Here is a 12,916-nt window from a genome sequence, read left to right as displayed (position 1 = left end):
AACTCATCTTCTATATCAAAGTAGGGGAGAAGGCAAAAGTTCTGACGTGACAGGTTGCAACGCGAGGAATGTAAACGTTCTGTGGGAACAGAAATCTCTTTTGTATGTAAATGTGTATTGTTTTCAAAGACAAGACTTCAGTATGTTGTCAAAGAGAGGGCTTTAATTTTTTTAACCAAAGGTGAAGGAATATATGGCAGAGTTGTAAATATATAAATATATATATAATATAAATATATAAACCTAAAAAGATATATTGAAAATATAGAACTGCGTTAAAGGCTCGATTTTGTATCTGCAGGCAGACACGGATCTGAGAATCTATTGAGAAAGAGCACTTCAGAGAATATTTTAAGTATTGCGTCTGTATAAGTAAGAAAATATTTTGTCTAAAATGCCTCAGTGTCTTTGTATTTTTTTGCAAGTGAAGGTTTACAATTTACAAAGTGTGTATTAAAAACAAAAAAGAACAAAAAAAGCTGCAGAAGGAGAAATGTATACTTTTGTTCTAGTTTTCAGTTTGTATATACCTGTAACGTGTCCTCACGGTGCCTTTTTTCACGGAAGTTTTCAACGATGGGCGAGCGTGCGCCGTCCCTTTTTGAAGTGTAGGCAGACACAGGGACTTGAAGTTGTCACTAACTAAACTCTCTTTGGGAATGTCTGACTCCTCCCACATTCTGCGTCATGCTTGTCGTTATAATTACTCCGGAGACAGGGTTTGGCTGTGTCTAAACTGCATTATTGCGTTGTAAAATATAGCTGTACAAATATAAGAATAAAACGTTGAAAAGTCAAGTGAGATGTCTCTGAAGCTCTGTCTTTGCACGGAGATCCAAGCGGGTCCGGCCTCCGAGCATTCGGGTTCCAGTGGGAACCGTTCTAGGAAGGGAGGGGCCGCTGGTCCGTGAGATGTTGAAGTGGGCCATTGCTTGAGGGTAGACTGGGGTTTGTCCTGTTTCTGCCTATTTTTGTCCTGAGCACAGGACCAGCGGCAGACCCCAACCTGAAGGTCAGGTGGAGGATTTGAATCCCCTAGCTCTGGGCTGCGCTCTGCGGCTTGCCCTGGCGCTTTAGACACAAACGTTTCATGATCCCCCCTCACCCCACTGCTCTGAGCCTCAGTGGTTATTCTTTTCTAAAATGAGAGGGCCCATCTTGGCCCTGGCTTCGTAAACAAGTCTCCTTCACTTGGCTATACAGGGCAGGTCAAAGGCTTAAGTCATACACTTCTCAGCCTCAGTGCATTTGAGGTCTCCTGGGTGACCAACAGACATTTATAGACTTCAGCGCTTTCTGATTGGCCAGAGGCCAAGCAAGCCTCTGCCCCTGGGCTGGAGCACAGCCACCTCTCCTGTGTGTGTTGGGTCACCATTTTCACCATGGCTCTGTCTCCCAGCTTATCCGAGAGGCGACTGGGTTAACAAGACCTGTTATGAATCCGTGATTCAGATGTCAGTTCACACTGGCCTGCTTTGGCATCCATTTTTATTTTACCTCAGAAAACCCCGAGGACCAAGTTTGATTGGCAGGATCTGGGAACTGGGAAGACAAGTGTGGTTCTGGTAATGGGCCCAGAAGAGAAAGTCGGCATCCCCTTCCTGTTCCTGGGTGGCAGTGGAGAGGGGACATGTGCCCACTGATCAGCTCTTGGCAGTGACTTTGCAGCAGGCTCTGAGCGCGTGTTGGAAGCTGGAGGAGCTGACCACCCAAAGCCCCAGAGAGAGCTTCAGAAAGTCACGCCACCCTCTGCCAACCGCACGGCCTTGCAGCTCAGGTTTCCTTTGAAAATGACTTTAAAGGACTTGCCAGCTCAAGGCCTCGACTCACCCTGTTCTTTGGAAAGGGAGAAAATGATCCCTCAGCTCCCATAGAAACCTGGCAGAAGAACTTAGGGAATAGACAGCTTCAGGAATGACAATTCACAGGCCTGAGGGAGGCTGGCCCCAGGCTCCTTTCGCTCCTGAGAGTCTGTTTTTGTATCATTACTATTTATGAGGGAGACTGAGGAGCAGACAGGGAGGGCGGTGTTCCGACAAAAGGGAGATCAAAGACGGAGCTGCTACAGCCAGCTGACGATTAATAATAAGTAAAAAGAAAACATCTCTAAACAGAGTTATTAAGAATACAGCCCAGAGCAAAGGGGAGAGAGAATTTTATTACAAACGCATGGGGCGAATCCATTTTCATATTAAAAAAAAAAAGTTCTCAAAAACCAGGCTATAATTGATATTCTTCATATCATGGAAGGGTTTAGGGGCAAAGGTTTGTTAACACCTCAAGTTGAGGTGTGTATTGAGGTAGGTGTATTAGCTTTGGTTGTAGTTTTCTTTCCATTGCTGTAATAAAACACTGACCAAAAGCAATTTGGGGAGGAAAGGGTTTATTGGGCTTACACACCCTGATCCCAGTCTGCCATGAAGGAAGCCAGATCTGGAACTCAAGGCAGGAACCTAGAAGCAAAACAAGAGGCAGAAAACATGGAGGAACACCGCTTATTGGCTTATTCTCCGTGGCTTGCTCAGTTTTCTGTCCGATGCCACCCTAGCCCATCTGCCCAGGACACTCGCACAGCAACACCAACAGGTGAATGTCCCCAGAAACTTGTCCGCAGGCCAGTCTGAGGGCAGCTTGTCTCAGTTGAGGTTCCTACTTCCAGATGACCCTGGCAAGAGTGGAGTGGACAACTGGGCAACCCAGACTTCTTTCCGTTGTGGCAGAATGCTCAACATGGCAAGAAAGTGTTGACATCTTTAAGTTCACAGCTCAGATGTTTCTGTCCATAGCCCTTGCTTCTTCTAACTCTGGGCCTGTGGTGAGACAGGGTATCATTGTGGATAGGAAGAAAGAGAGAGAAGGACATAACACAGTTCCAAGGGCATGCTCTGGAGTGACCTATTTTCTCCAGCTAGGCCTCAACTTCTAAAGTTTCCAGAACCTTCTAAAATAGTGCGGCCAGCTGAGGATAAGCCTTTAAAACTATAGCTTTTGGTGGGGCTGGGGGCTTGACTGTACATCCAAGTCACAACAGTAGACCTATGGACATGACTGAGTAGACACAAGCACAGCTGTTCAGGAGTCGGAAGACTTGTAGTAGAGACAACCCTCTAATTCAAGCGTCTCCTGTGACCCACTAGGGGACTGTGGGAAACAGGTCGGCTGCCATCTAGTGTCTGGACAAGTACGGAGACCAGACTCCTCCTTACCCCAGCCCTTGGAAAGAACAGGTGCTCGTTCTGATTTAGTAATGACAACATGGCAGGTCCGAGGTCTCGCGGCTAAGTGTCCAGCTTGCCTGAGTTCCCACACCCAGCTATTTGTAGAACTTCAAGTTCCGTCCATGGTTAGGACTCAGGCGTCTCGTTTTCATTTCTTTGTATCCCTCGCAGCAGTAATTATTAAGAAACCGTCTCATGTTCTCCCAGAGGCACGCTCAGGAAAACAAGTGGGGAAGAAAACCAGGAAAGAGCAGACCCCCTGGGCACTCGTCAGGCCATGTCAATGGCAGAGCCCCAAAGCGAGGCTCTCAAAGCAAGCTGATCTTCCAATACGGAGTTCTCTGGAGCTTGCTCTTATTTGGAGTTTTTTGGACTTATGTTTCTATGAGACTGGCTATTTCTTTTAGTATTATTATTATTATTTTATTACTTAAAAAAAAACAATCCAAATTCCCACTTTTTCCCCCTCCTCCCACTTCCCTCCCACTCCCTCCACACACCCTAACCCCACCCCATCCAATCTTAAGAGGAGGCAAGGCACCCTGCCCTGTGGGAAGTCCAAGTCCCTCACCACTACATCCAGGTTGAGCAAGGAATACATCCAACGAGAATGGGATCCCAAAATGTCAGTACATGCAGCAGAGACAAATCCCAGTGCCATTGTCATTGGCCCCTCAGTCTGCCACAACTGTCAACCACATTCAGAGGGACTAGCTTGATCCCATGCTCATTCACTCCCAGTCCAGTTGGAGTTGGTGAGCTACCATTAGCTCAGGCAAACTGTCTCAGTGGGTGAACCCCTCATGGTCTTGACCTCCTTGCTCATATTCTCCCTCCTTCCGCTCTTCACCTGGACCTTGGGAGCTCAGTCCAGTGCTCTGATGTGGGTCTCTGTTTCCATCTATTGTTAGATGAACGTTCTATGGTGATATTTAAGATAATCATCAGTCTGACTACAGGGCAAGGCCAGTTCAGCCACCCTCTCCTCTATTGCTTAGGGTCTTAACTGGGGTCATTCTTGTGGATTCCTGGGAATTTTTCTAGAGCCAGGCTTCTTGTTAACCCCAAAATGGCTCCCTCAATCAAGATATCTCTTTCCTTGCTCTCATATCTGTCCTTCCTCCATCTCAACTATCCCATTCCCTCAAGCTCTTCCCAACCTTCCCCTTCCTTCCTCCCTCCTCTTCCCCCTCTTCCCTTCCTTTTGCCCCCTCCCCCACGCTCCTAAATTTTGTCAGAGTCTGGCTATTTCTCACAACTGTTTATAATAGGGTACCTGTGTCCAGAACCTTCTTTTTACATGATCTAGTCTGTGCGGGTTCCTATCTCCTGGAACCAGAGCACAGTTTATGCTGGCAGCAAGACTTCATAGATATTTTATATTTCATGTTTGATATATCTTTGGGTTTTAAGCTGTTTATTTACCAGGTTCTTATTGACATAACTACTTTAAAATATATCAAAAGGGTCATTTACTAGTTTCTGAAGTAGCAAAGGAGAAATTATCTACAGTCAAACTACTAATTGAGATTACTGAAAACTGTTAAGTAGTAACACTGCTCCCCCTTTTGGCTAAAGGCGAGTGTGAGATTGTTAAGTAATGCTTCCTCAAATGTGGCAAGGAAAAATACATTCATTCGTAACAACTTGATCATTTTGTGTTACCGACTGTAAGGAACAATAACCCCAGGGGCTGGGGAGACAGCTCGGCAGAGAAAGCTTGCTGCTCTTTCAGAAGACCTGAGTTCAGTTCCCAGCATCCACATCGAATAGCTCATACCTGTTTGTCACTGCTGCTCCAGGGGTATAAAAATAAAGAAATAATACCCTGAAAGATAGTGTCTGACTTTGGGGAATTTTTTTACAATAGTTATGTTACCAGTTTCACATTTAATTATGGTACTACAATGAAAGGTTGCATTTCAGGGTGGATCAGTAAAGCCGAGAATTTGGTGATTTTTCATAAAGAATACACACAGTTTTTGACATAGCTTTCCCACGGCTCCTATCCTTTTGGGTAAAATTCATTTCAGAATTAAATTAAACCAAAGTTTGCAACTGGTTACAATTAACAAAACAGTGACTGCCGTTGGAGAGTGTGTGTGTGTGTGTGTGTGTGTGTGTGTGTGTGTGTGTATGTGTGTTCACCTACATGTGGGGACCCATGTTTATGTGGAGGGAGGCCATATGGTTTATCTCAGGTGTCTTCAGTCTTTTTCCATGTTATTTATTGAGGCGAGGCCTCTGACTTAAACCCAGAACTCCCTGATTTGGCCACTCTACCTAGCCAGTTGGCCCTAAGGACCCCCTGTCTCCATCTTCCAAGTGCCAGGGTTCCAGGCAGTTCTGCTAAGGCAACCCAACATTTCTGTGGTTGCTGAAGATCTGAACTCAGCTTGCCACACTCCCACGCCAAGTGCTCCTCAACTGCATGCTTAACTTTCTTACTGGTGGCTGGCATTTGCTGCATTCCTCACAGAAAACATACAAACCTTGGTCTTCCCAAAGTACTGGGACCAATGGGAAAGACCAAGTTCCTTCAATCCCCAGCACAACCAATGCGGTGATCAGGGTATTTTTATCACAAGTGGAGAATGCTTCAGTGGGCATTGAGAAAGGAGAGTTCTAGGAAGGGGGAGGACAAAACAGAAAGAACTTGGAGTCTAGGAAGGGCATGGGGATGCTTAGAGGACCACTGTTCCTCCCACCTTTGGTGGTCCACCTCCCTAGATGAATAGTTGCTTAGCACACTTAACAAATGAATCAAGCCACCCTTACTTCTGTTTTGAAGATAGACAGCCAGGCCCTTACTACAAACCCAAGTTGTCTTTGAACTTTAGGGCCAGGGTCATAAGTGTGAGCCACAATACAAAGTTTCTCTTTTGCTTTTATATCTTAAGCAGCCAGGCTGGTTAAGTAGCAAGTATGCAAGGAGTGAGAATCATTGACTATTGTAACTGAGGCACTTTAGGGATTGTAATGATTTCACATAGTCAAGGAAACCAGGTCCAGAAACAAAAGACATCAAGGGTCACAACAAGAATTCTGATCAGGAAGATCACTTTTCTCCTGAGTTAGGTTTCTAGTATGATCCAGGCCCTCAAAACATTTGCAGTTAGGTTGGAAAACTATACCATGAATAATGTAGAAAGAAATATGAAAAGGCATTAAAATTTTGGTCAATAAATGATGATCCTAGGAATTCTGGGACTTAGAGAAGGACATAGTTGGAATGGCACATTGCTACCTCAAGGTACTATGTGGTGGCCAGCCTTGCTGTCTTTGTTAGGGTTTTTATTGCTGTAAAGAGACACCATGACCAAGGCAAGTCATATAGAGGAAAACATTTAATTGGGGCTGGGTCATAGTTCTGAGGTTTTGTTTGTTATCATCATGGTGGGGAGCATAGTGGCACGCAGGCAAACACGGTGCTGGAGAAGCTGTTGAGAGTTCTATATCTGAACTGACAGGCATCAGGAAGAGACAATGCCACACTGGGCCTGACTTGAGCTTCTGGTACCTCAAAGTTCACCCACAGTGACACATTTCCTCCAACAAGGACACAACTACTCCACCCAAGGCCACACCTCCTAATAGTCACACTCTCTATGAGCCTCTGGGGGTCATTTTCATTCAGACCACCAAACTTGCTGAGCAGCTGAGCTGGAGATAAGTATCCTGAGGGTCTCAAGAGCCCCAGCCTTCCCTATGAGATGGCAGGGCACCTCCATTTGGAAAGAGCTATCTTTCTTGATGTGACCACCTCTAGAGCTTGTGAGGGCTACTGTATCAAAATATCACAAAGTGAGTGGCTTCAGCGACAGAAGTTGCTGCTCCAAGGTCTGGAGTCTGGATTTCTGAAGCCAGTTCCTCTTGAGTAAAGTGGAGGAGTCTGCTCCAGGCCTCTTTCTGAGCCTCTGGTGGCTTCCTAGCAATCTTCAGTTTTCTTTGGCTTATGAAAACATTGTTTCTGTCTTTTTCCTCAAGAAATCTCTCTCTCTCTCTCTCTCTCTCTCTCTCTCTCTCTCTCTCTGTGTGTGTGTGTGTGTGTGTATACACATGTGCACTCTAACAAGTATATGTGTAACTAACATCTTTAATACCATACCAACTTAAAATCTTCTTTATTTTTACTTTATTTATTATTTATTTTTATTCATTTTACATGCCAACCACAGTTCTCCTTCCCTCTCCTTTTTCCGGCTCCTCCCCCACCTCACTCCCCATCCATTACCCTGAAAGGGTAATGTCTCCTATGGGGAGTTAACAAAGCCTGGAACATCACATTGAGGCAGGACCAAGCCCCTTCTCAACTGCATCAAGGCTGAGCAAGGCACCAGTTCATGCAGAAGGGATAGATCCCGGTCTCACTGTCAGGGGCCCCATAAATAGGCCAATCCAAAGACCTGTCACCCACATGCAGAAGGCCTAGTTTGGCTCCATGCAGGCTTCCCAGCTGTCGGTCAAAGAATCTGTGAGGTCCCATGCATTTTATATGTCAAATGATAGAACCTGACTTTTTATTGTTTGAAATCATTATCTATATTTAACTTCAACAGAACGTGTTAAATTTGTTGAATCCTTTTGCACCACTTCTGAGAAATGCATATTTTGGAACAGATTGCTATCTTACTCAGGATAGTTAAAATCTTCTGTACAGGGAAGGAGACAGTAAACACACCAAAGAGACAACCTATAGAATGAGTCAAAAATATTTCCAAACTATGCCTTCAGCAAAGGGTCAATACTTAGACTCTATATAATACTCAAGCTACTCAAAAGCAAGAGAAGATCAGACTAAAAGTGGTTATGGGGGCTGGTGGGACAGCTCAGTGGATGGATGAAGACATTTGCCACACAGCCTGGTGACCTGAGTTTGATCCCAAGAATCCATGGAAAGGTGGAGAGAGAGAGAACCAAATACACAAAGTTGCCTTTGACCCCTGCAAGCACAACCGTGGCCCATGCGCCTGCACACATAGGCACACTAATAATTAATAATAATACTTTAAAAATGGTATCGATTCATCAGGCATTCATATGGTTAGTAGCAACATGAAAAAAAGTGCTCAATCGTATCTGTCATTAGAGAAATGCAATCTCTATCACAGCAAACTATCACCTTATTCTGCTAGCATGGTTGCTATCAAAATGGCAAGAAGTGCTAATTACTGTCACGTGAGCGGCGAAAGGGGAACTCTACACACCATTCTTGGTAATGTAAATTAATATAGCCATTATGGAAAGCAGTATGGAAGTTCCTCAAAAATTAGAAATGTCACTATCAGATGAGCCAGCAATCTGACTGCTGGTTATGCACATTCAAAGGAAATGAAATCATAAACCAGCACCCCATATTCACTGCAGCGTGAGTCACAGTCACCAATAAGTGGGGATGGCCTAGTATCAATACATGTATGAACGGATAAAGAAAAATGTGGTTTGTAAAGGCAGGGATCTATTATTTGTAGTTGAATGGCTTCAGCATAAACCAGAGATCACTGTTAGGAAAAGAGAAAGTATGACCAATAGGCACAGGGCAGGTAGGAGGAATGGTTTGTGATGTATTGCATAGATAATAGCAATCATTAACACTCTTATAGGTGATATTTAAAAATTGGGTAAAAGAAAAGGACATTGAATGGTTTTACCATGAAGAAGTGATTAATAAAGTGGGGGCTATGCAGATCTGATTATTACAAACCTATGTGGACCAATGCACACATATGCCAATACATGTGCAGAACTATCATATGCCAATTAAACATACAAGAAAAAATAAAATGCCAAAGAAAACTCACAATAAAAAAAAAGACACATCAGCCACGTTGCATTAATGCCTATGAATCTTAATGACGGTGTACTGGTTAATATTGATTGTCAACTAGACAGGATTTAGACTCACCTAGGAGTCTAACCTCTGGGTGTGTTTGTGAGGGAGTTCCGAGAATGTGTTCATGGAGCTGGGAAGACCTACCCTCACGGCCTAAGTGTGATGGCACCATTCCATGATCTGTGGTCTGAGACTGAACAAAAAGAGCTGCGATGTAGCTCAGAGACAGAACTCTTACTTAGTACATGAATAAGGCCTGGATTTGGTCCCTACCAATACCACACACATACACACACACACACACACATACACACATTGAAACAAAAGAGAAGAGAAAGTTCACTGTCCACTGGGCACCAACGCTCATATATCCTTGTATACTAACTGTGGATACAACAGGATTAGACTAGACAGACACCTCACCTTCCTGCCACTATCCCTTCCCCACCATTTTAGATTGTATTCTCTTGGACTGTAATCTTAAACTCTTTTTTTTTAAGATTTATTTATCTATCTATTTATTTATTTATTATGGATACAGTGTTCGGCCTCCATGTATGCCTGCAGGCCAGAAAAAAAAATATCAGATCTCATTATACATGGTTGTGAACCCCTATGTGGTTACTGGGAATTGAACTCAGGACCTCTGGAAGAACAGGCAGTGCTCTTAACTGCTGAACCATCTCCCCAGTCCCTGAAATGAACCCCTGTCTCTTAAAGTTTTTTCTTGTTGGGCATTGGGTCACAGCAAAGAGGAAAGTAACCACTGTAGAATATTGGTGTCCAGAAGTGGTCCTTCGATTGCTGTGACTGGGATAAACTTGAACATGTGGTCACTGGGCCTTTGGAACTGGTTTATGGGAGGAATGTGGCAATGTCTGGAACTGTGGCTAGAGCAGCCCTAGATGCGATGAGCAGAACTTAAGGGGCCATCCTGTGGGAGATGATTAGACCAGAATACTGAGAGACATAGTGACAGTGCTGGTCCAGCTCGTGAGGTATTAGGGAGGAGCACAGTGTCTATCAGGAACTGGGGTAGAGGCCATCTGTGTGATGTCCTGGTGGAGTCTGACTTTATTTTGTTCTGAGAATGTGAACAAGGCCCAATTAAGAAGCAATAGACTAAATGAGGAGCAGAAGGAGGAAGAACATGAGCAAGGAAGTCAGGACCGCGAGGGGGCGCCCACCCACTGAGACGGTGGGGCTGATTTAATGGGAGCTCACCAAAGCCAGCTGGACTGGGACTGATGGAGCATGTGATCAAACCGGACTCTCTGAACGTGGCAGACAATGAGGGCTGACTGAGAAGCCAAGGACAATGGCACAGGGTTTTGATCCTACTGCATGTACTGGCTTTGTGGGAACCTAGTCTGTTGGGATGCTCAACTTCCTAGACCTGGATGGAGGGGGGAGGACCTTGGACTTCCCACAGGACAAGGAACCCTGACTGTTCTTTGGACTGGAGAGGGAGAGGGAGAGGGAGGGGGGCGGGGGAGGGGGAGGGAAATGGGAGGAGGTGGAAATTTTTAATAATAATAATAATAAAAACAATAAAAAAGAAGCAATGGACTAATCTTTTTGATGGAGAAAAAAATCTCGAGATAGGATGGTATACAAGCTACAGCTTGCTGCTCTGATCCAGGTCAGCAGTAAGCGAGAGCAATAACGGAGCCAGTGCATATGAGAATGGATTACTTGATGGGGAAAGAGGAGATTTTAAAGTTCTTGGTAAAGTGGGTGCTGAGAAAACGGCCGGAATTGTTAAAGAGATCAGTAACACCAAAGAGAAATCTCCTGTGCTGCCTTGGGTTATTGGTAAAAATAATATCGCAAGGGCAAGAGACCACCAATCACAAGCTCCTTTCTTGTCATTTGGAAGATGAGAGTCTGAACAAGAATGCTACATCAAAGTTTCTTGCTCAAAATGACCACCCAGGAAGATGTTTTCACAGATTCGTCCATCAAGGCACACAGAGGCCACCACAACTCTATTTAAGGGGACAAGGAACCATTCTTTTTGCAGTAGAACTTGGCAGCATACTTTACTTGACTGTGAATTTGCAGGTGGGAAAGACGAAAGAGTAAAAGAAAAATGCAGGCTTGAACCAAGGTCTCTAAAAGTCAGTCAGGCCAGGCAATGTGTGGCCAGGAGACCCAAGAGACCACTGTGCAACACTGGGGAGAAGAAGCCGCTAAAGTTACAATGGAGCCTGAAGAATGATGGAGATGCCAGGACCACAGGTCTCCTGCTAAGGGAAGGTGCAGACATAGAGTGGATTCCAGAGTTTCTCTCTCTCTCTCTCTCTCTCTCTCTCTCTCTCTCTCTCTCTCTCTCTCTGTTTGTGAGTGTGTGTGTGTGTGTGTGTGTGTGTGTGTGTGTGTGTGTGTGTGTGTGTTATAGGAGACAGAGCTGTAGATGCAGGGCTATTCATCTCTTTGCTGCCCAGATGAAGACAACAAGCTCTAGATACTGAACTCAGAGCTTCATGTTTGCACTGAAAGTTTTGGTCTTGGTCTGATCGCTCTTTGTTATGTCGCTATTTCTCCATTTTGAAACGGGAATGCTGACTTGGTACTATTATGTATTAAAACTGTCTAAATAGTTGTATTTTCTTTTTCTTTTTCCCATTATATCTCTTTATTATTTTTTTATTACTTTAAGAGAATACCAATCCAAAGTCCCACTCCCTCCCCTCCTTTCACTCCCTTCACACACCCTCCCACACCCTCCCCTCCAATCCTAAGAGAGGACAAAGTACCCTGCCCTGTGGCAAGTCCAAGGCCCTCCCTACTACATCTAGGTTGAGCAAGGTATATATCCAAAGAGAATACGATTTCAAAAAAGCCAGTACATGCAGTAGAGACAAATCCCAGTGCCACTGTCAGTGGTCCCTCAGTCTGCCCCAATTGTCAAACCACATTTAGAGGGACTAGCTTGATCCCATGCTCATTCACTCCCAGTCCAGTTGGAGTTAGTGAGCTACCATTAGCTCAGGCAAACTGTCTCAGTGGGTAAACTCCTCATGGTCTTGACCTCCTTGCTCATACTCTCACTCCTTCCACTCTTCAACTGGATCTTGGGAGCTCAGTCCAGTGCTCAGATGTGGTTCTCTGTCTCTGTTTCCATCTGTTGTGGGGCGAAGGTTCTATGGTGATAGTTAAGATAATCATCAGTCTGACTACAGGGCAAGGCCAGTTTAGACACCATCTCCTCTATTGCTTAGGGACTTAGTTGGGGTCATCCCTGTGGATTCCTGGGCATTTTTTTTTGAGCCAGGTTTCTTGCTAACCACATAATGGCTCCCTCAATCAAGATATCTCTTTCCTTGCTCTCATATCTGTCCTTCCTCCATCTCGACTATCTCATTCCCTCAAGTTCTCCTCAATTCTCCCCTTTTCCCCTTCCTTCTACCCCCTCACCCCCATGCTCCCAATTTTGTCAGGTGATCTTGTCTGTTTCCAATTCCCAGGTGGGTCTATACATGTTTTTTTTTTTAAATTTTGTAGGTATGTATGGGATGAACAGATGGTTCAGCCATTAAAGGCTAGGCTCACAACTAAAACTATAGGAGTTTACAGCTAAGGCTTTGTCTTGACTCTCAGAAGAAACTCGGACTTTGGACTTTTAAACAGTGTTGGAACTGCCAAAGGCAATGGGGACTTTCAAAGTTGGACTGTACACATTTTGCACTATGAAATGGCCCTGAGCCTATGGGGACAAGGAGCAGAAGGCTGTGGCTTAAACGTGATGTGTTTGGGCGTCAAGTTGACAAAGGGTGGACTTGAAATAGTTAATATTGACTATCAAGTTGAGTGGATCTGGAATCACCGAGAGACGAATTTCTTCTAGGCATGCCTAGGAGGG

Source organism: Microtus oregoni, unplaced genomic scaffold, assembly GCF_018167655.1.
Source record: "Microtus oregoni isolate MIOR12 unplaced genomic scaffold, Mior012 000029F_ref0000214, whole genome shotgun sequence".
NCBI lineage: Eukaryota > Metazoa > Chordata > Mammalia > Rodentia > Cricetidae > Microtus > Microtus oregoni.
The sequence above is the reverse complement of the archived record's forward strand: the minus strand, read 5'-3'. Positions refer to the sequence as shown.